Source organism: Balaenoptera ricei, chromosome 4 (assembly GCF_028023285.1).
Source record: "Balaenoptera ricei isolate mBalRic1 chromosome 4, mBalRic1.hap2, whole genome shotgun sequence".
Lineage (NCBI taxonomy): Eukaryota > Metazoa > Chordata > Mammalia > Artiodactyla > Balaenopteridae > Balaenoptera > Balaenoptera ricei.
In genome coordinates, this window is record NC_082642.1 from 50,235,505 (window position 1) to 50,258,287 (window position 22,783).

A 22,783-nucleotide genomic window follows, 5' to 3' on the forward strand; every position below is an offset into this window, starting at 1 on the left:
GGTATAAATTGGGAAAATGAAAAATCAGCAAGACACAAGTACCCCAAAGTTTAGGGCTGCTCTGTTGACAAGGACCTCCACTTTATTCCACCTTCAATATCCCAGGAAAGAGAAAAATGGATAAAGGAGTTGTGGTCCTTATGTACAATGGAATATCACTCAGCCATGAAATCAATGTCATAAGGCTAGTAGCAGCATGATGAGTGGATTTAGGTACGACGATTCTAAGTGAAATAAGTCACACAGAAAAGGACACTTCTCATAAGGTATCACTGATAGAGGGAATGTAAAAACCGTTACACTTGAACTGAATTACAAAACAGAACGGAGTCACACATGCAGAAAACACACTATGGCTGCTTAACGGGAAAGGTGAGGTGGGGTGATACATAAAACAAGGGTTTCAAATTAGCTCAGATACCGTTCCATAAACCCAATATGTAATAGACAAGACCTACTCCTTGCTCAGAGAACTGGACTCAACACGCCCTATTCACCGCACAAGAATATATCTGACTAGTAATAATCTTAAAACCTATGTATTGATATCTCTCTGTCAGTGTGTCAAGTGGGTGTAAAGTGGCATAAACACAGCAGTGAAAAGCAGCTAAACCCCATTATAAAAATAAATTACTTCGAAAAACCCATGAAACAAAGACAGTGAAAGAGAGCGAAATTCTTACACAATGCGTTCAGGGGCTGTGATGCAACCTGGATTGACCATATCTAGACCCAAAGCTGGATGAGACATAAGGGTGAACACTCTTGGGGCTGAGAGGTTTGGTGAGGTTGGGTGAGCAAACGCAGACCCTTTAAAGTAATACTGCGTGGTACCCATCGCATGGGTCCCAAATCTCCAGGTTCAAGGGCATCTTCCTACATCGAAAACATGCATGAGAAACCCAGAAGATGGTACACCGTGTGATGGGGAAAGGTTTCTAAAACGCACCTCATTTCTCATCTCCTTGTGCTCGGGTTCGCCATTCCAGCCACTTTACTAGCAATCTCCCTACTTGGAGCATCAGCACCTTTAACCTCCTGTTCCGTACAGGTTGCAATTTGTCCTGAGGATGAACGGGAAGACTTGGAACCAATGAGAGACTAGCTCTTGGTGTAGGGACAGGCACAGGTCACTCTATTTTCCCATCAGGAAGAAGAATTAACCACAGGCTCAGCCTGCCCCCCGGAACCAGAACAGGGCCTGAAGCCATCCTGCGCTTTGGCGGCCAGCTCCCTAAAAAGCGAGTTGTAAAATGGAGCTTCAGGGCACTGCAATTCACAAACCTGCAGAGTTATAAATGATAACTCTCGTCCACAAATATATTGAGGGAAGGCAAAGAAGAGGATTTGAAATCAAGGCAGAATTGCAGGAAACAGATTTCAGGAGGTAGATTCGAATCGCCTTTAAAGCACATGAAAAGCGGCAAAACGTTGAAAATGATGCCCTTGGCCAAAAAGGGCGTATGCGTTTTCTCCTGAATATATTCAGGAAAAAACGCATACGCCCTTTTTGGCCAACCAAGCAACCTGGAAAGGCAAATCAGCGCTACAAAGAAGACTCGCTTCCCATCGGTCAAAAGGGCCATGCTGAAAAAAGTGTCAAAACCAGAAATGCAGGACAGGCCATGGAGAAATGGGAGCCTTGCTACACTGATGGGCTGGATGTAAATTGCCAACAGCCACTCTGGAGAAGTGTACGGTGTGTCCTTAAACATCTAAACAACACAGCTTAGTGAGCATAGGGCACTTCCACTCATGGGGGTATAAATTGGGAAAATTAAAAATCAGCAAGACACAAGCACCCCAAAGTTTAGGGCTGCTCTCTTGACAAGGACCTCCACTTCATTCCACCTTCAATATCCCAGGAAAGAGAAAAATGGATAAAGAAGTTGTGGTCCTTATATACAATGGAATATCACTCAGCCATGAAATCAATGTCATAAGGCTAGTAGCAGCATGATGAGTGGATTTAGGTACGACGATTCTAAGTGAAATAAGTCACACAGAAAAGGACATTTCTCATAAGGTATCACTTATAGAGGGAATGTAAAAACCGTTACACTTGAACTGAATTACAAAACAGAACAGAGTCACACATGCAGAAAACACACTATGGCTGCTTAACGGGAAAGGTGAGGTGGGGTGATACATAAAACAAGGGTTTCAAATTAGCTCAGATACCGTTCCATAAACCCAATATGTAATAGACAAGACCTACTCCTTGCTCAGAGAACTGGACTCAACACGCCCTATTCACCGCACAAGAATATATCTGACTAGTAATAATCTTAAAACCTATGTATTGATATCTCTCTCTTAGTGTGTCAAGTGGGTGTAAAGCGGCATAAACACAGCAGTGAAAAGCAGCTAAACCCCATTATAAAAATAAATTACTTTTACAAACCCATGAAACAAAGACAGTGAAAGAGAGCGAAATTCTTACACAATGCGTTCAGGGGCTGTGATGCAACCTGGATTGACCATATCTAGACCCAAAGCTGGATGAGACATAAGGGTGGACACTCTTGGGGCTGAGAGGTTTGGTGAGGTTGGGTGAGCAAACGCAGACCCTTTAAAGTAATACTGCGTGGTACCCATCGCATGGGTCCCAAATCTCCAGGTTCAAGGGCATCTTGCTACATCGAAAACATGCATGAGAAACCCAGAAGATGGTACACCGTGTGATGGGGAAAGGTTTCTAAAACGCACCTCATTTCTCATCTCCTTGTGCTCGGGTTCGCCATTCCAGCCACTTTACTAGCAATCTCCCTACTTGGAGCATCAGCACCTTTAACCTCCTGTTCCGTACAGGTTGCAATTTGTCCTAAGGATGAACGGGAAGACATGGAACCAATGAGAGACTAGCTCTTGGTGTTGGGACATGCAGAGGTCACTCTATTTTCCCACCAGGAAGAAGAATTAACCACAGGCTCATCCTGCCCCCCGGAACCAGAACAGGGCCTGAAGCCACCCTGCGCTTTTGCGGCCATCTCCCAAAAAGGCGAGTTGTAAAATGGAGGTTCAGGGCACTGCAATTCACAAACCTGCAGAGTTATAAATGATAACTCTCGTCCACAAATATATTGAGGGAAGGCAAAGAAGAGGATTTGAAATCAAGGCAGAATTGCAGGAAACAAATTTCAGGAGGTAGATTCGAATCCCCTTTAAAGCACATGAAAAGCGGCAAAACGTTGACAATGATGCCCTTGGCCAAAAAGGGCGTATGCGTTTTTTCCTGAATATATTCAGGAAAAAACGCATACGCCCTTTTTGGCCAACCAAGCAACCTGGAAAGGCAAATCAGCGCTACAAAGAAGTCTCGCTTCCCATCGGTTAAAAGGGCCATGCTGAAAAAAGTGTCAAAACCAGAAATACAGGAAAGGCCATGGAGAAATGGGAGCCGTGCTACACTGATGGCCGGGATGTAAATTGCCAACAGCCACTCTGGAGAAGTGTACGGTGAGTCCTGAAACGTCTAAAAAGCAAAGCTTAGAGAGCATAGGGCACTTCCACTCATGGGGGTATACATTGGGAAAATTAAAAATCAGCAAGACACAAGCACCCCAAAGTTTAGGGCTGCTCTCTTGACAAGGACCTCCACTTCATTCCACCTTCAATATCCCAGGAAAGAGAAAAATGGATAAAGAAGTTGTGGTCCTTATATACAATGGAATATCACTCAGCCATGAAATCAATGTCATAAGGCTAGTAGCAGCATGATGAGTGGATTTAGGTACGACGATTCTAAGTGAAATAAGTCACACAGAAAAGGACACTTCTCATAAGGTATCACTTATAGAGGGAATGTAAAAACCGTTACACTTGAACTGAATTACAAAACAGAACAGAGTCACACATGCAGAAAACACACTATGGCTGCTTAACGGGAAAGGTGAGGTGGGGTGATACATAAAACAAGGGTTTCAAATTAGCTCAGATACCGTTCCATAAACCCAATATGTAATAGACAAGACCTACTCCTTGCTCAGAGAACTGGACTCAACACGCCCTATTCACCGCACAAGAATATATCTGACTAGTAATAATCTTAAAACCTATGTATTGATATCTCTCTGTCAGTGTGTCAAGTGGGTGTAAAGTGGCATAAACACAGCAGTGAAAAGCAGCTAAACCCCATTATAAAAATAAATTACTTCGAAAAACCCATGAAACAAAGACAGTGAAAGAGAGCGAAATTCTTACACAATGCGTTCAGGGGCTGTGATGCAACCTGGATTGACCATATCTAGACCCACAGCTGGATGAGACATAAGGGTGGACACTCTTGTGGCTGAGAGGTTTGGTGAGGTTGGGTGAGCAAACGCAGACCCTTTAAAGTAATACTGCGTGGTACCCATCGCATGGGTCCCAAATCTCCAGATTCAAGGGCATCTTGCTACATCGAAAACATGCATGAGAAACCCAGAAGATGGTACACCGTGTGATGGGGAAAGGTTTCTAAAACGCACCTCATTTCTCATCTCCTTGTGCTCGGGTTCGCCATTCCAGCCACTTTACTAGCAATCTCCCTACTTGGAGCAACAGCACCTTAAACCTCCTGTTCCGTACAGGTTGCAATTTGTTCTGAGGATGAACGGGAAGACTTTGAACCAATGAGAGACTAGCTCTTGGTGTAGGGACAGGCACAGGTCACTCTATTTTCCCATCAGGAAGAAGAATTAACCACAGGCTCAGCCTGCCCCCCGGAACCAGAACAGGGCCTGAAGCCATCCTGCGCTTTGGCGGCCAGCTCCCTAAAAAGCGAGTTGTAAAATGGAGCTTCAGGGCACTGCAATTCACAAACCTGCAGAGTTATAAATGATAACTCTCGTCCACAAATATATTGAGGGAAGGCAAAGGAGAGGATTTGAAATCAAGGCAGAATTGCAGGAAACAGATTTCAGGAGGTAGATTCGAATCACCTTTAAAGCACATGAAAAGCGGCAAAACGTTGAAAATGATGCCCTTGGCCAAAAAGGGCGTATGCGTTTTCTCCTGAATATATTCAGGAAAAAACGCATACGCCCTTTTTGGCCAACCAAGCAACCTGGAAAGGCAAATCAGCGCTACAAAGAAGACTCGCTTCCCATCGGTCAAAAGGGCCATGCTGAAAAAAGTGTCAAAACCAGAAATGCAGGACAGGCCATGGAGAAATGGGAGCCTTGCTACACTGATGGGCGGGATGTAAATTGCCAACAGCCACTCTGGAGAAGTGTACGGTGTGTCCTTAAACATCTAAACAACACAGCTTAGTGAGCATAGGGCACTTCTACTCATGGGGGTATAAATTGGGAAAATTAAAAATCAGCAAGACACAAGCACTCCAAAGTTTAGGGCTGCTCTCTTGACAAGGACCTCCACTTCATTCCACCTTCAATATCCCAGGAAAGAGAAAAATGGATAAAGAAGTTGTGGTCCTTATATACAATGGAATATCACTCAGCCATGAAATCAATGTCATAAGGCTAGTAGCAGCATGATGAGTGGATTTAGGTACGACGATTCTAAGTGAAATAAGTCACACAGAAAAGGACATTTCTCATAAGGTATCACTTATAGAGGGAATGTAAAAACCGTTACACTTGAACTGAATTACAAAACAGAACAGAGTCACACATGCAGAAAACACACTATGGCTGCTTAACGGGAAAGGTGAGGTGGGGTGATACATAAAACAAGGGTTTCAAATTAGCTCAGATACCGTTCCATAAACCCAATATGTAATAGACAAGACCTACTCCTTGCTCAGAGAACTGGACTCAACACGCCCTATTCACCGCACAAGAATATATCTGACTAGTAATAATCTTAAAACCTATGTATTGATATCTCTCTCTTAGTGTGTCAAGTGGGTGTAAAGCGGCATAAACACAGCAGTGAAAAGCAGCTAAACCCCATTATAAAAATAAATTACTTTTACAAACCCATGAAACAAAGACAGTGAAAGAGAGCGAAATTCTTACACAATGCGTTCAGGGGCTGTGATGCAACCTGGATTGACCATATCTAGACCCAAAGCTGGATGAGACATAAGGGTGGACACTCTTGGGGCTGAGAGGTTTGGTGAGGTTGGGTGAGCAAACGCAGACCCTTTAAAGTAATACTGCGTGGTACCCATCGCATGGGTCCCAAATCTCCAGGTTCAAGGGCATCTTCCTACATCGAAAACATGCATGAGAAACCCAGAAGATGGTACACCGTGTGATGGGGAAAGGTTTCTAAAATGCACCTCATTTCTCATCTCCTTGTGCTCGGGTTCGCCATTCCAGCCACTTTACTAGCAATCTCCCTACTTGGAGCATCAGCACCTTTAACCTCCTGTTCCGTACAGGTTGCAATTTGTCCTAAGGATGAACGGGAAGACATGGAACCAATGAGAGACTAGCTCTTGGTGTTGGGACATGCAGAGGTCACTCTATTTTCCCATCAGGAAGAAGAATTAACCACAGGCTCATCCTGCCCCCCGGAACCAGAACAGGGCCTGAAGCCACCCTGCGCTTTTGCGGCCATCTCCCAAAAAGGTGAGTTGTAAAATGGAGGTTCAGGGCACTGCAATTCACAAACCTGCAGAGTTATAAATGATAACTCTCGTCCACAAATATATTGAGGGTAGGCAAAGAAGAGGATTTGAAATCAAGGGAGAATTGCAGGAAACAAATTTCAGGAGGTAGATTCGAATCGCCTTTAAAGCACATGAAGAGCGGCAAAACGTTGACAATGATGCCCTTGGCCAAAAAGGGCGTATGCGTTTTTTCCTGAATATATTCAAGAAAAAACGCATACGCCCTTTTTGGCCAACCAAGCAACCTGGAAAGGCAAATCAGCGCTACAAAGAAGTCTCGCTTCCCATCGGTTAAAAGGGCCATGCTGAAAAAAGTGTCAAAACCAGAAATGCAGGACAGGCCATGGAGAAATGGGAGCCTTGCTACACTGATGGGCGGGATGTAAATTGCCAACAGCCACTCTGGAGAAGAGTACGGTGTGTCCTGAAACATCTAAAAAACACAGCTTAGAGAGCATAGGGCACTTCCACTCATGGGGGTATAAATTGGGAAAATGAAAAATCAGCAAGACACAAGCACCCCAAAGTTTAGGGCTGCTCTGTTGACAAGGACCTCCACTTCATTCCACCTTCAATATCCCAGGAAAGAGAAAAATGGATAAAGAAGTTGTGGTCCTTATGTACAATGGAATATCACTCAGCCATGAAATCAATGTCATAAGGCTAGTAGCAGCATGATGAGTGGATTTAGGTACGACGATTCTAAGTGAAATAAGTCACACAGAAAAGGACACTTCTCATAAGGTATCACTGATAGAGGGAATGTAAAAACCGTTACACTTGAACTGAATTACAAAACAGAACAGAGTCACACATGCAGAAAACACACTATGGCTGCTTAACGGGAAAGGTGAGGTGGGGTGATACATAAAACAAGGGTTTCAAATTAGCTCAGATACCGTTCCATAAACCCAATATGTAATAGACAAGACCTACTCCTTGCTCAGAGAACTGGACTCAACACGCCCTATTCACCGCACAAGAATATATCTGACTAGTAATAATCTTAAAACCTATGTATTGATATCTCTCTGTTAGTGTGTCAAGTGGGTGTAAAGCGGCATAAACACAGCAATGAAAAGCAGCTAAACCCCATTATAAAAATAAATTACTTTGAAAAACCCATGAAACAAAAACAGTGAAAGAGAGCGAAATTCTTACACAATGCGTTCAGGGGCTGTGATGCAACCTGGATTGACCATATCTAGACCCACAGCTGGATGAGACATAAGGTTGGACACTCTTGCGGCTGAGAGGTTTGGTGAGGTTGGGTGAGCAAACGCAGACACTTTAAAGTAATACTGCGTGGTACCCATCACATGGGTCCCAAATCTCCAGGTTCAATGTCATCTTCCTACATCGAAAACATGCATGAGAAACACAGAAGATGGTACACCGTGTGATGGGGAAAGGTTTCTAAAACGCACCTCATTTCTCATCTCCTTGTGCCCGGGTTCGCCATTCCAGCCGCTTTACTAGCAATCTCCCTCCTTGGAGCATCAGCACGTTTAACCTCCTGTTCCGTACAGGTTGCAATTTGTCCTGAGGATGAACGGGAAGACGTGGAACCAATGAGAGACTAGCTCTTGGTGTAGGGACAGGCACAGGTCACTCTATTTTCCCATCAGGAAGAAGAATTAACAACAGGCCCAGCCTACCCCCCGGAACCAGAACAGGGCCTGAAGCCATCCTGCGCTTTGGCGGCCAGCTCCCTAAAAAGCGAGTTGTAAAATGGAGCTTCAGGGCACTGCAATTCACAAACCTGCAGAGTTATAAATGATAACTCTCGTCCACAAATATATTGAGGGAAGGCAAAGAAGAGGATTTGAAATCAAGGCAGAATTGCAGGAAACAGATTTCAGGAGGTAGATTCGAATCGCCTTTAAAGCACATGAAAAGCGGCAAAACGTTGAAAATGATGCCCTTGGCCAAAAAGGGCGTATGCGTTTTTTCCTGAATATATTCAGGAAAAAACGCATACGCCCTTTTTGGCCAACCAAGCAACCTGGAAAGGCAAATCAGCGCTACAAAGAAGACTCGCTTCCCATCGGTCAAAAGGGCCATGCTGAAAAAAGTGTCAAAACCAGAAATGCAGGACAGGCCATGGAGAAATGGGAGCCTTGCTACACTGATGGGCGGGATGTAAATTGCCAACAGCCACTCTGGAGAAGTGTACGGTGTGTCCTTAAACATCTAAACAACACAGCTTAGTGAGCATAGGGCACTTCCACTCATGGGGGTATAAATTGGGAAAATTAAAAATCAGCAAGACACAAGCACCCCAAAGTTTAGGGCTGCTCTCTTGACAAGGACCTCCACTTCATTCCACCTTCAATATCCCAGGAAAGAGAAAAATGGATAAAGAAGTTGTGGTCCTTATATACAATGGAATATCACTCAGCCATGAAATCAATGTCATAAGGCTAGTAGCAGCATGATGAGTGGATTTAGGTACGACGATTCTAAGTGAAATAAGTCACACAGAAAAGGACACTTCTCATAAGGTATCACTTATAGAGGGAATGTAAAAACCGTTACACTTGAACTGAATTACAAAACAGAACAGAGTCACACATGCAGAAAACACACTATGGCTGCTTAACGGGAAAGGTGAGGTGGGGTGATACATAAAACAAGGGTTTCAAATTAGCTCAGATACCGTTCCATAAACCCAATATGTAATAGACAAGACCTACTCCTTGCTCAGAGAACTGGACTCAACACGCCCTATTCACCGCACAAGAATATATCTGACTAGTAATAATCTTAAAACCTATGTATTGATATCTCTCTCTTAGTGTGTCAAGTGGGTGTAAAGCGGCATAAACACAGCAGTGAAAAGCAGCTAAACCCCATTATAAAAATAAATTACTTTTACAAACCCATGAAACAAAGACAGTGAAAGAGAGCGAAATTCTTACACAATGCGTTCAGGGGCTGTGATGCAACCTGGATTGACCATATCTAGACCCAAAGCTGGATGAGACATAAGGGTGGACACTCTTGGGGCTGAGAGGTTTGGTGAGGTTGGGTGAGCAAACGCAGACCCTTTAAAGTAATACTGCGTGGTACCCATCGCATGGGTCCCAAATCTCCAGGTTCAAGGGCATCTTCCTACATCGAAAACATGCATGAGAAACCCAGAAGATGGTACACCGTGTGATGGGGAAAGGTTTCTAAAATGCACCTCATTTCTCATCTCCTTGTGCTCGGGTTCGCCATTCCAGCCACTTTACTAGCAATCTCCCTACTTGGAACATCAGCACCTTTAACCTCCTGTTCCGTACAGGTTGCAATTTGTCCTAAGGATGAACGGGAAGACATGGAACCAATGAGAGACTAGCTCTTGGTGTTGGGACATGCAGAGGTCACTCTATTTTCCCATCAGGAAGAAGAATTAACCACAGGCTCATCCTGCCCCCCGGAACCAGAACAGGGCCTGAAGCCACCCTGCGCTTTTGCGGCCATCTCCCAAAAAGGCGAGTTGTAAAATGGAGGTTCAGGGCACTGCAATTCACAAACCTGCAGAGTTATAAATGATAACTCTCGTCCACAAATATATTGAGGGAAGGCAAAGAAGAGGATTTGAAATCAAGGCAGAATTGCAGGAAAAAATTTCAGGAGGTAGATTCGAATCGCCTTTAAAGCACATGAAAAGCGGCAAAACGTTGACAATGATGCCCTTGGCCAAAAAGGGCGTATGCGTTTTTTCCTGAATATATTCAAGAAAAAACGCATACGCCCTTTTTGGCCAACCAAGCAACCTGGAAAGGCAAATCAGCGCTACAAAGAAGTCTCGCTTCCCATCGGTTAAATGGGCCATGCTGAAAAAAGTGTCAAAACCAGAAATGCAGGACAGGCCATGGAGAAATGGGAGCCTTGCTACACTGATGGGCGGGATGTAAATTGCCAACAGCCACTCTGGAGAAGAGTACGGTGTGTCCTGAAACATCTAAAAAACACAGCTTAGAGAGCATAGGGCACTTATACTCATGGGGGTATACATTGGGAAAATTAAAAATCAGCAAGACACAAGCACCCCAAAGTTTAGGGCTGCTCTCTTGACAGGGACCTCCACTTCATTCCACCTTCAATATCCCAGGAAAGAGAAAAATGGATAAAGGAGTTGTGGTCCTTATGTACAATGGAATATCACACAGCCATGAAATCAATGTCATAAGGCTAGTAGCAGCATGATGAGTGGATTTAGGTACGACGATTCTAAGTGAAATAAGTCACACAGAAAAGGACACTTCTCATAAGGTATCACTGATAGAGGGAATGTAAAAACCGTTACACTTGAACTGAATTACAAAACAGAACGGAGTCACACATGCAGAAAACACACTATGGCTGCTTAACGGGAAAGGTGAGGTGGGGTGATACATAAAACAAGGGTTTCAAATTAGCTCAGATACCGTTCCATAAACCCAATATGTAATAGACAAGATCTACTCCTTGCTCAGAGAACTGGACTCAACACGCCCTATTCACCGCACAAGAATATATCTGGCTAGTAATAATCTTAAAACCTATGTATTGATATCTCTCTGTTAGTGTGTCAAGTGGGTGGAAAGCGGCATAAACACAGCAGTGAAAAGCAGCTAAACCCCATTATAAAAATAAATTACTTTGAAAAACCCATGAAACAAAGACAGTGAAAGAGAGCGAAATTCTTACACAATGCGTTCAGGGGCTGTGATGCAACCTGGTTTGACCATATCTAGACCCACAGCTGGATGAGACATAAGGGTGGACACTCTTGGGGCTGAGAGGTTTGGTGAGGTTGGGTGAGCAAACGCAGACCCTTTAAAGTAATACTGCGTGGTACCCATCGCATGGGTCCCAAATCTCCAGGTTCAATGTCATCTTGCTACATCGAAAACATGCATGAGAAACACAGAAGATGGTACACCGTGTGATGGGGAAAGGTTTCTAAAACGCACCTCATTTCTCATCTCCTTGTGCCCGGGTTCACCATTCCAGCCGCTTTACTAGCAATCTCCCTCCTTGGAGCATCAGCACGTTTAACCTCCTGTTCCGTACAGGTTGCAATTTGTCCTGAGGATGAACGGGAAGACGTGGAACCAATGAGAGACTAGCTCTTGGTGTAGGGACAGGCACAGGTCACTCTATTTTCCCATCAGGAAGAAGAATTAACCACAGGCCCAGCCTGCCCCCCGGAACCAGAACAGGGCCTGAAGCCATCCTGCGCTTTGGCGGCCAGCTCCCTAAAAAGCGAGTTGTAAAATGGAGCTTCAGGGCACTGCAATTCACAAACCTGCAGAGTTATAAATGATAACTCTCGTCCACAAATATATTGAGGGAAGGCAAAGAAGAGGATTTGAAATCAAGGCAGAATTGCAGGAAACAGATTTCAGGAGGTAGATTCGAATCGCCTTTAAAGCACATGAAATGCGGCAAAAGGTTGACAATGATGCCATTGGCCAAAAAGGGCGTATGCGTTTTTTCCTGAATATATTCAGGAAAAAACGCATACGCCCTTTTTGGCCAACCAAGCAACCTGGAAAGGCAAATCAGCGCTACAAAGAAGTCTCGCTACCCATTGGTCAAAATGGCCATGCTGAAAAAAGTCTCAAAACCAGAAATGCAGGAAAGGCCATGGAGAAATGGGAGCCGTGCTACACTGATGGCCGGGATGTAAATTGCCAACAGCGACTCTGGAGAAGTGTACGGTGAGTCCTGAAACGTCTAAAAAGCAAAGCTTAGAGAGCATAGGGCACTTCCACTCATGGGGGTATACATTGGGAAAATTAAAAATCAGCAAGACACAAGCACCCCAAAGTTTAGGGCTGCTCTCTTGACAAGGACCTCCACTTCATTCCACCTTCAATATCCCAGGAAAGAGAAAAATGGATAAAGGAGTTGTGGTCCTTATGTACAATGGAATATCACTCAGCCATGAAATCAATGTCATAAGGCTAGTAGCAGCATGATGAGTGGATTTAGGTACGACGATTCTAAGTGAAATAAGTCACACAGAAAAGGACACTTCTCATAAGGTATCACTGATAGAGGGAATGTAAAAACCGTTACACTTGAACTGAATTACAAAACAGAACGGAGTCACACATGCAGAAAACACACTATGGCTGCTTAACGGGAAAGGTGAGGTGGGGTGATACATAAAACAAGGGTTTCAAATTAGCTCAGATACCGTTCCATAAACCCAATATGTAATAGAGAAGATCTACTCCTTGCTCAGAGAAGTGGACTCAACACGCCCTATTCACCGCACAAGAATATATCTGACTAGTAATAATCTTAAAACCTATGTATTGATATCTCTCTGTTAGTGTGTCAAGTGGGTGTAAAGCGGCATAAACACAGCAATGAAAAGCAGCTAAACCCCATTATAAAAATAAATTACTTTGAAAAACCCATGAAACAAAGACAGTGAAAGAGAGCGAAATTCTTACACAATGCGTTCAGGGGCTGTGATGCAACCTGGATTGACCATATCTAGACCCACAGCTGGATGAGACATAAGGATGGACACTCTTGCGGCTGAGAGGTTTGGTGAGGTTGGGTGAGCAAACGCAGACCCTTTAAAGTAATACTGCGTGGTACCCATCGCATGGGTCCCAAATCTCCAGGTTCAAGGGCATCTTGCTACATCGAAAACATGCATGAGAAACCCAGAAGATGGTACACCGTGTGATGGGGAAAGGTTTCTAAAACGCACCTCATTTCTCATCTCCTTGTGCTCGGGTTCGCCATTCCAGCCACTTTACTAGCAATCTCCCTACTTGGAGCATCAGCACCTTTAACCTCCTGTTCCGTACAGGTTGCAATTTGTCCTGAGGATGAACGGGAAGACTTGGAACCAATGAGAGACTAGCTCTTGGTGTAGGGACAGGCACAGGTCACTCTATTTTCCCATCAGGAAGAAGAATTAACCACAGGCTTAGCCTGCCCCCCGGAACCAGAACAGGGCCTGAAGCCATCCTGCGCTTTTGCGGCCAGCTCCCTAAAAAGCGAGTTGTAAAATGGAGCTTCAGGGCACTGCAATTCACAAACCTGCAGAGTTATAAATGATAACTCTCGTCCACAAATATATTGAGGGAAGGCAAAGAAGAGGATTTGAAATCAAGGCAGAATTCCCGGAAACAGATTTCAGGAGGTAGATTCGAATCGCCTTTAAAGCACATGAAAAGCGGCAAAACGTTGACAATGATGCCCTTGGCCAAAAAGGGCGTATGCGTTTTTTCCTGAATATATTCAGGAAAAAACGCATACGCCCTTTTTGGCCAAGCAAGCAACCTGGAAAGGCAAATCAGCGCTACAAAGAAGTCTCGCTTCCCATCGGTTAAAAGGGCCATGCTGAAAAAAGTGTCAAAACCAGAAATACAGGAAAGGCCATGGAGAAATGGGAGCCGTGCTACACTGATGGGCGGGATGTAAATTGCCAACAGCCACTCTGGAGAAGTGTACGGTGAGTCCTGAAACGTCTAAAAAGCAAAGCTTAGAGAGCATAGGGCACTTCCACTCATGGGGGTATACATTGGGAAAATTAAAAATCAGCAAGACACAAGCACCCCAAAGTTTAGGGCTGCTCTCTTGACAAGGACCTCCACTTCATTCCACCTTCAATATCCCAGGAAAGAGAAAAATGGATAAAGAAGTTGTGGTCCTTATATACAATGGAATATCACTCAGCCATGAAATCAATGTCATAAGGCTAGTAGCAGCATGATGAGTGGATTTAGGTACGACGATTCTAAGTGAAATAAGTCACACAGAAAAGGACACTTCTCATAATGTATCACTTATAGAGGGAATGTAAAAACCGTTACACTTGAACTGAATTACAAAACAGAACAGAGTCACACATGCAGAAAACACACTATGGCTGCTTAACGGGAAAGGTGAGGTGGGGTGATACATAAAACAAGGGTTTCAAATTAGCTCAGATACCGTTCCATAAACCCAATATGTAATAGACAAGACCTACTCCTTGCTCAGAGAACTGGACTCAACACGCCCTATTCACCGCACAAGAATATATCTGACTAGTAATAATCTTAAAACCTATGTATTGATATCTCTCTGTTAGTGTGTCAAGTGGGTGTAAAGCGGCATAAACACAGCAATGAAAAGCAGCTAAACCCCATTATAAAAATAAATTACTTTGAAAAACCCATGAAACAAAGACAGTGAAAGAGAGCGAAATTCTTACACAATGCGTTCAGGGGCTGTGATGCAACCTGGATTGACCATATCTAGACCCACAGCTGGATGAGACATAAGGATGGACACTCTTGCGGCTGAGAGGTTTGGTGAGGTTGGGTGAGCAAACGCAGACCCTTTAAAGTAATACTGCGTGGTACCCATCGCATGGGTCCCAAATCTCCAGGTTCAAGGGCATCTTGCTACATCGAAAACATGCATGAGAAACCCAGAAGATGGTACACCGTGTGATGGGGAAAGGTTTCTAAAACGCACCTCATTTCTCATCTCCTTGTGCTCGGGTTCGCCATTCCAGCCACTTTACTAGCAATCTCCCTACTTGGAGCATCAGCACCTTTAACCTCCTGTTCCGTACAGGTTGCAATTTGTCCTGAGGATGAACGGGAAGACTTGGAACCAATGAGAGACTAGCTCTTGGTGTAGGGACAGGCACAGGTCACTCTATTTTCCCATCAGGAAGAAGAATTAACCACAGGCTTAGCCTGCCCCCCGGAACCAGAACAGGGCCTGAAGCCATCCTGCGCTTTTGCGGCCAGCTCCCTAAAAAGCGAGTTGTAAAATGGAGCTTCAGGGCACTGCAATTCACAAACCTGCAGAGTTATAAATGATAACTCTCGTCCACAAATATATTGAGGGAAGGCAAAGAAGAGGATTTGAAATCAAGGCAGAATTCCCGGAAACAGATTTCAGGAGGTAGATTCGAATCGCCTTTAAAGCACATGAAAAGCGGCAAAACGTTGACAATGATGCCCTTGGCCAAAAAGGGCGTATGCGTTTTTTCCTGAATATATTCAGGAAAAAACGCATACGCCCTTTTTGGCCAAGCAAGCAACCTGGAAAGGCAAATCAGCGCTACAAAGAAGTCTCGCTTCCCATCGGTTAAAAGGGCCATGCTGAAAAAAGTGTCAAAACCAGAAATACAGGAAAGGCCATGGAGAAATGGGAGCCGTGCTACACTGATGGCCGGGATGTAAATTGCCAACAGCCACTCTGGAGAAGTGTACGGTGAGTCCTGAAACGTCTAAAAAGCAAAGCTTAGAGAGCATAGGGCACTTCCACTCATGGGGGTATACATTGGGAAAATTAAAAATCAGCAAGACACAAGCACCCCAAAGTTTAGGGCTGCTCTCTTGACAAGGACCTCCACTTCATTCCACCTTCAATATCCCAGGAAAGAGAAAAATGGATAAAGAAGTTGTGGTCCTTATATACAATGGAATATCACTCAGCCATGAAATCAATGTCATAAGGCTAGTAGCAGCATGATGAGTGGATTTAGGTACGACGATTCTAAGTGAAATAAGTCACACAGAAAAGGACACTTCTCATAATGTATCACTTATAGAGGGAATGTAAAAACCGTTACACTTGAACTGAATTACAAAACAGAACAGAGTCACACATGCAGAAAACACACTATGGCTGCTTAACGGGAAAGGTGAGGTGGGGTGATACATAAAACAAGGGTTTCAAATTAGCTCAGATACCGTTCCATAAACCCAATATGTAATAGACAAGACCTACTCCTTGCTCAGAGAACTGGACTCAACACGCCCTATTCACCGCACAAGAATATATCTGACTAGTAATAATCTTAAAACCTATGTATTGATATCTCTCTGTCAGTGTGTCAAGTGGGTGTAAAGTGGCATAAACACAGCAGTGAAAAGCAGCTAAACCCCATTATAAAAATAAATTACTTCGAAAAACCCATGAAACAAAGACAGTGAAAGAGAGCGAAATTCTTACACAATGCGTTCAGGGGCTGTGATGCAACCTGGATTGACCATATCTAGACCCACAGCTGGATGAGACATAAGGTTGGACACTCTTGCGGCTGAGAGGTTTGGTGAGGTTGGGTGAGCAAACGCAGACCCTTTAAAGTAATACTGCGTGGTACCCATCGCATGGGTCCCAAATCTCAAGGTTCAATGTCATCTTCCTACATCGAAAACATGCATGAGAAACACAGAAGATGGTACACCGTGTGATGGGGAAAGGTTTCTAAAACGCACCTCATTTCTCATCTCCTTGTGCCCGGGTTCACCATTCCAGCCGCTTTACTAGCAATCTCCCTCCTTGGAGCATCAGCACGTTTAACCTCCTGTTCCGTACAGGTTGCAATTTGTCCTGAGGATGAACGGGAAGACGTGGAACCAATGAGAGACTAGCTCTTGGTGTAGGGACAGGCACAGGTCACTCTATTTTCCCATCAGGAAGAAGAATTAACAACAGGCCCAGCCTGCCCCCCGGAACCAGAACAGGGCCTGAAGCCATCCTGCGCTTTGGCGGCCAGCTCCCTAAAAAGCGAGTTGTAAAATGGAGCTTCAGGGCACTGCAATTCACAAACCTGCAGAGTTATAAATGATAACTCTCGTCCACAAATATATTGAGGGAAGGCAAAGAAGAGGATTTGAAATCAAGGCAGAATTGCAGGAAACAGATTTCAGGAGGTAGATTCGAATCGCCTTTAAAGCACATGAAATGCGGCAAAACGTTGACAATGATGCCATTGGCCAAAAAGGGCGTATGCGTTTTTTCCTGAATATATTCAGGAAAAAACGCATACGCCCTTTTTGGCCAACCAAGCAACCTGGAAAGGCAAATCAGCGCTAAAAAGAAGTCTCGCTACCCATTGGTCAAAATGGCCATGCTGAAAAAAGTCTCAAAACCAGAAATGCAGGAAAGGCCATGGAGAAATGGGAGCCGTGCTACACTGATGGCCGGGATGTAAATTGCCAACAGCGACTCTGGAGAAGTGTACGGTGAGTCCTGAAACGTCTAAAAAGCAAAGCTTAGAGAGCATAGGGCACTTCCACTCATGGGGGTATACATTGGGAAAATTAAAAATCAGCAAGACACAAGCACCCCAAAGTTTAGGGCTGCTCTCTTGACAAGGACCTCCACTTCATTCCACCTTCAATATCCCAGGAAAGAGAAAAATGGATAAAGGAGTTGTGGTCCTTATGTACAATGGAATATCACTCAGCCATGAAATCAATGTCATAAGGCTAGTAGCAGCATGATGAGTGGATTTAGGTACGACGATTCTAAGTGAAATAAGTCACACAGAAAAGGACACTTCTCATAAGGTATCACTGATAGAGGGAATGTAAAAACCGTTACACTTGAACTGAATTACAAAACAGAACGGAGTCACACATGCAGAAAACACACTATGGCTGCTTAACGGGAAAGGTGAGGTGGGGTGATACATAAAACAAGGGTTTCAAATTAGCTCAGATACCGTTCCATAAACCCAATATGTAATAGAGAAGATCTACTCCTTGCTCAGAGAAGTGGACTCAACACGCCCTATTCACCGCACAAGAATATATCTGACTAGTAATAATCTTAAAACCTATGTATTGATATCTCTCTGTTAGTGTGTCAAGTGGGTGTAAAGCGGCATAAACACAGCAATGAAAAGCAGCTAAACCCCATTATAAAAATAAATTACTTTGAAAAACCCATGAAACAAAGACAGTGAAAGAGAGCGAAATTCTTACACAATGCGTTCAGGGGCTGTGATGCAACCTGGATTGACCATATCTAGACCCACAGCTGGATGAGACATAAGGATGGACACTCTTGCGGCTGAGAGGTTTGGTGAGGTTGGGTGAGCAAACGCAGACCCTTTAAAGTAATACTGCGTGGTACCCATCGCATGGGTCCCAAATCTCCAGGTTCAAGGGCATCTTGCTACATCGAAAACATGCATGAGAAACCCAGAAGATGGTACACCGTGTGATGGGGAAAGGTTTCTAAAACGCACCTCATTTCTCATCTCCTTGTGCTCGGGTTCGCCATTCCAGCCACTTTACTAGCAATCTCCCTACTTGGAGCATCAGCACCTTTAACCTCCTGTTCCGTACAGGTTGCAATTTGTCCTGAGGATGAACGGGAAGACTTGGAACCAATGAGAGACTAGCTCTTGGTGTAGGGACAGGCACAGGTCACTCTATTTTCCCATCAGGAAGAAGAATTAACCACAGGCTTAGCCTGCCCCCCGGAACCAGAACAGGGCCTGAAGCCATCCTGCGCTTTTGCGGCCAGCTCCCTAAAAAGCGAGTTGTAAAATGGAGCTTCAGGGCACTGCAATTCACAAACCTGCAGAGTTATAAATGATAACTCTCGTCCACAAATATATTGAGGGAAGGCAAAGAAGAGGATTTGAAATCAAGGCAGAATTCCCGGAAACAGATTTCAGGAGGTAGATTCGAATCGCCTTTAAAGCACATGAAAAGCGGCAAAACGTTGACAATGATGCCCTTGGCCAAAAAGGGCGTATGCGTTTTTTCCTGAATATATTCAGGAAAAAACGCATACGCCCTTTTTGGCCAAGCAAGCAACCTGGAAAGGCAAATCAGCGCTACAAAGAAGTCTCGCTTCCCATCGGTTAAAAGGGCCATGCTGAAAAAAGTGTCAAAACCAGAAATACAGGAAAGGCCATGGAGAAATGGGAGCCGTGCTACACTGATGGGCGGGATGTAAATTGCCAACAGCCACTCTGGAGAAGTGTACGGTGAGTCCTGAAACGTCTAAAAAGCAAAGCTTAGAGAGCATAGGGCACTTCCACTCATGGGGGTATACATTGGGAAAATTAAAAATCAGCAAGACACAAGCACCCCAAAGTTTAGGGCTGCTCTCTTGACAAGGACCTCCACTTCATTCCACCTTCAATATCCCAGGAAAGAGAAAAATGGATAAAGAAGTTGTGGTCCTTATATACAATGGAATATCACTCAGCCATGAAATCAATGTCATAAGGCTAGTAGCAGCATGATGAGTGGATTTAGGTACGACGATTCTAAGTGAAATAAGTCACACAGAAAAGGACACTTCTCATAATGTATCACTTATAGAGGGAATGTAAAAACCGTTACACTTGAACTGAATTACAAAACAGAACAGAGTCACACATGCAGAAAACACACTATGGCTGCTTAACGGGAAAGGTGAGGTGGGGTGATACATAAAACAAGGGTTTCAAATTAGCTCAGATACCGTTCCATAAACCCAATATGTAATAGACAAGACCTACTCCTTGCTCAGAGAACTGGACTCAACACGCCCTATTCACCGCACAAGAATATATCTGACTAGTAATAATCTTAAAACCTATGTATTGATATCTCTCTGTCAGTGTGTCAAGTGGGTGTAAAGTGGCATAAACACAGCAGTGAAAAGCAGCTAAACCCCATTATAAAAATAAATTACTTCGAAAAACCCATGAAACAAAGACAGTGAAAGAGAGCGAAATTCTTACACAATGCGTTCAGGGGCTGTGATGCAACCTGGATTGACCATATCTAGACCCACAGCTGGATGAGACATAAGGTTGGACACTCTTGCGGCTGAGAGGTTTGGTGAGGTTGGGTGAGCAAACGCAGACCCTTTAAAGTAATACTGCGTGGTACCCATCGCATGGGTCCCAAATCTCAAGGTTCAATGTCATCTTCCTACATCGAAAACATGCATGAGAAACACAGAAGATGGTACACCGTGTGATGGGGAAAGGTTTCTAAAACGCACCTCATTTCTCATCTCCTTGTGCCCGGGTTCACCATTCCAGCCGCTTTACTAGCAATCTCCCTCCTTGGAGCATCAGCACGTTTAACCTCCTGTTCCGTACAGGTTGCAATTTGTCCTGAGGATGAACGGGAAGACGTGGAACCAATGAGAGACTAGCTCTTGGTGTAGGGACAGGCACAGGTCACTCTATTTTCCCATCAGGAAGAAGAATTAACAACAGGCCCAGCCTGCCCCCCGGAACCAGAACAGGGCCTGAAGCCATCCTGCGCTTTGGCGGCCAGCTCCCTAAAAAGCGAGTTGTAAAATGGAGCTTCAGGGCACTGCAATTCACAAACCTGCAGAGTTATAAATGATAACTCTCGTCCACAAATATATTGAGGGAAGGCAAAGAAGAGGATTTGAAATCAAGGCAGAATTGCAGGAAACAGATTTCAGGAGGTAGATTCGAATCGCCTTTAAAGCACATGAAATGCGGCAAAACGTTGACAATGATGCCATTGGCCAAAAAGGGCGTATGCGTTTTTTCCTGAATATATTCAGGAAAAAACGCATACGCCCTTTTTGGCCAACCAAGCAACCTGGAAAGGCAAATCAGCGCTAAAAAGAAGTCTCGCTACCCATTGGTCAAAATGGCCATGCTGAAAAAAGTCTCAAAACCAGAAATGCAGGAAAGGCCATGGAGAAATGGGAGCCGTGCTACACTGATGGCCGGGATGTAAATTGCCAACAGCGACTCTGGAGAAGTGTACGGTGAGTCCTGAAACGTCTAAAAAGCAAAGCTTAGAGAGCATAGGGCACTTCCACTCATGGGGGTATACATTGGGAAAATTAAAAATCAGCAAGACACAAGCACCCCAAAGTTTAGGGCTGCTCTCTTGACAAGGACCTCCACTTCATTCCACCTTCAATATCCCAGGAAAGAGAAAAATGGATAAAGGAGTTGTGGTCCTTATGTACAATGGAATATCACTCAGCCATGAAATCAATGTCATAAGGCTAGTAGCAGCATGATGAGTGGATTTAGGTACGACGATTCTAAGTGAAATAAGTCACACAGAAAAGGACACTTCTCATAAGGTATCACTGATAGAGGGAATGTAAAAACCGTTACACTTGAACTGAATTACAAAACAGAACGGAGTCACACATGCAGAAAACACACTATGGCTGCTTAACGGGAAAGGTGAGGTGGGGTGATACATAAAACAAGGGTTTCAAATTAGCTCAGATACCGTTCCATAAACCCAATATGTAATAGAGAAGATCTACTCCTTGCTCAGAGAAGTGGACTCAACACGCCCTATTCACCGCACAAGAATATATCTGACTAGTAATAATCTTAAAACCTATGTATTGATATCTCTCTGTTAGTGTGTCAAGTGGGTGTAAAGCGGCATAAACACAGCAATGAAAAGCAGCTAAACCCCATTATAAAAATAAATTACTTTGAAAAACCCATGAAACAAAGACAGTGAAAGAGAGCGAAATTCTTACACAATGCGTTCAGGGGCTGTGATGCAACCTGGATTGACCATATCTAGACCCACAGCTGGATGAGACATAAGGATGGACACTCTTGCGGCTGAGAGGTTTGGTGAGGTTGGGTGAGCAAACGCAGACCCTTTAAAGTAATACTGCGTGGTACCCATCGCATGGGTCCCAAATCTCCAGGTTCAAGGGCATCTTGCTACATCGAAAACATGCATGAGAAACCCAGAAGATGGTACACCGTGTGATGGGGAAAGGTTTCTAAAACGCACCTCATTTCTCATCTCCTTGTGCTCGGGTTCGCCATTCCAGCCACTTTACTAGCAATCTCCCTACTTGGAGCATCAGCACCTTTAACCTCCTGTTCCGTACAGGTTGCAATTTGTCCTGAGGATGAACGGGAAGACTTGGAACCAATGAGAGACTAGCTCTTGGTGTAGGGACAGGCACAGGTCACTCTATTTTCCCATCAGGAAGAAGAATTAACCACAGGCTTAGCCTGCCCCCCGGAACCAGAACAGGGCCTGAAGCCATCCTGCGCTTTTGCGGCCAGCTCCCTAAAAAGCGAGTTGTAAAATGGAGCTTCAGGGCACTGCAATTCACAAACCTGCAGAGTTATAAATGATAACTCTCGTCCACAAATATATTGAGGGAAGGCAAAGAAGAGGATTTGAAATCAAGGCAGAATTCCCGGAAACAGATTTCAGGAGGTAGATTCGAATCGCCTTTAAAGCACATGAAAAGCGGCAAAACGTTGACAATGATGCCCTTGGCCAAAAAGGGCGTATGCGTTTTTTCCTGAATATATTCAGGAAAAAACGCATACGCCCTTTTTGGCCAAGCAAGCAACCTGGAAAGGCAAATCAGCGCTACAAAGAAGTCTCGCTTCCCATCGGTTAAAAGGGCCATGCTGAAAAAAGTGTCAAAACCAGAAATACAGGAAAGGCCATGGAGAAATGGGAGCCGTGCTACACTGATGGGCGGGAT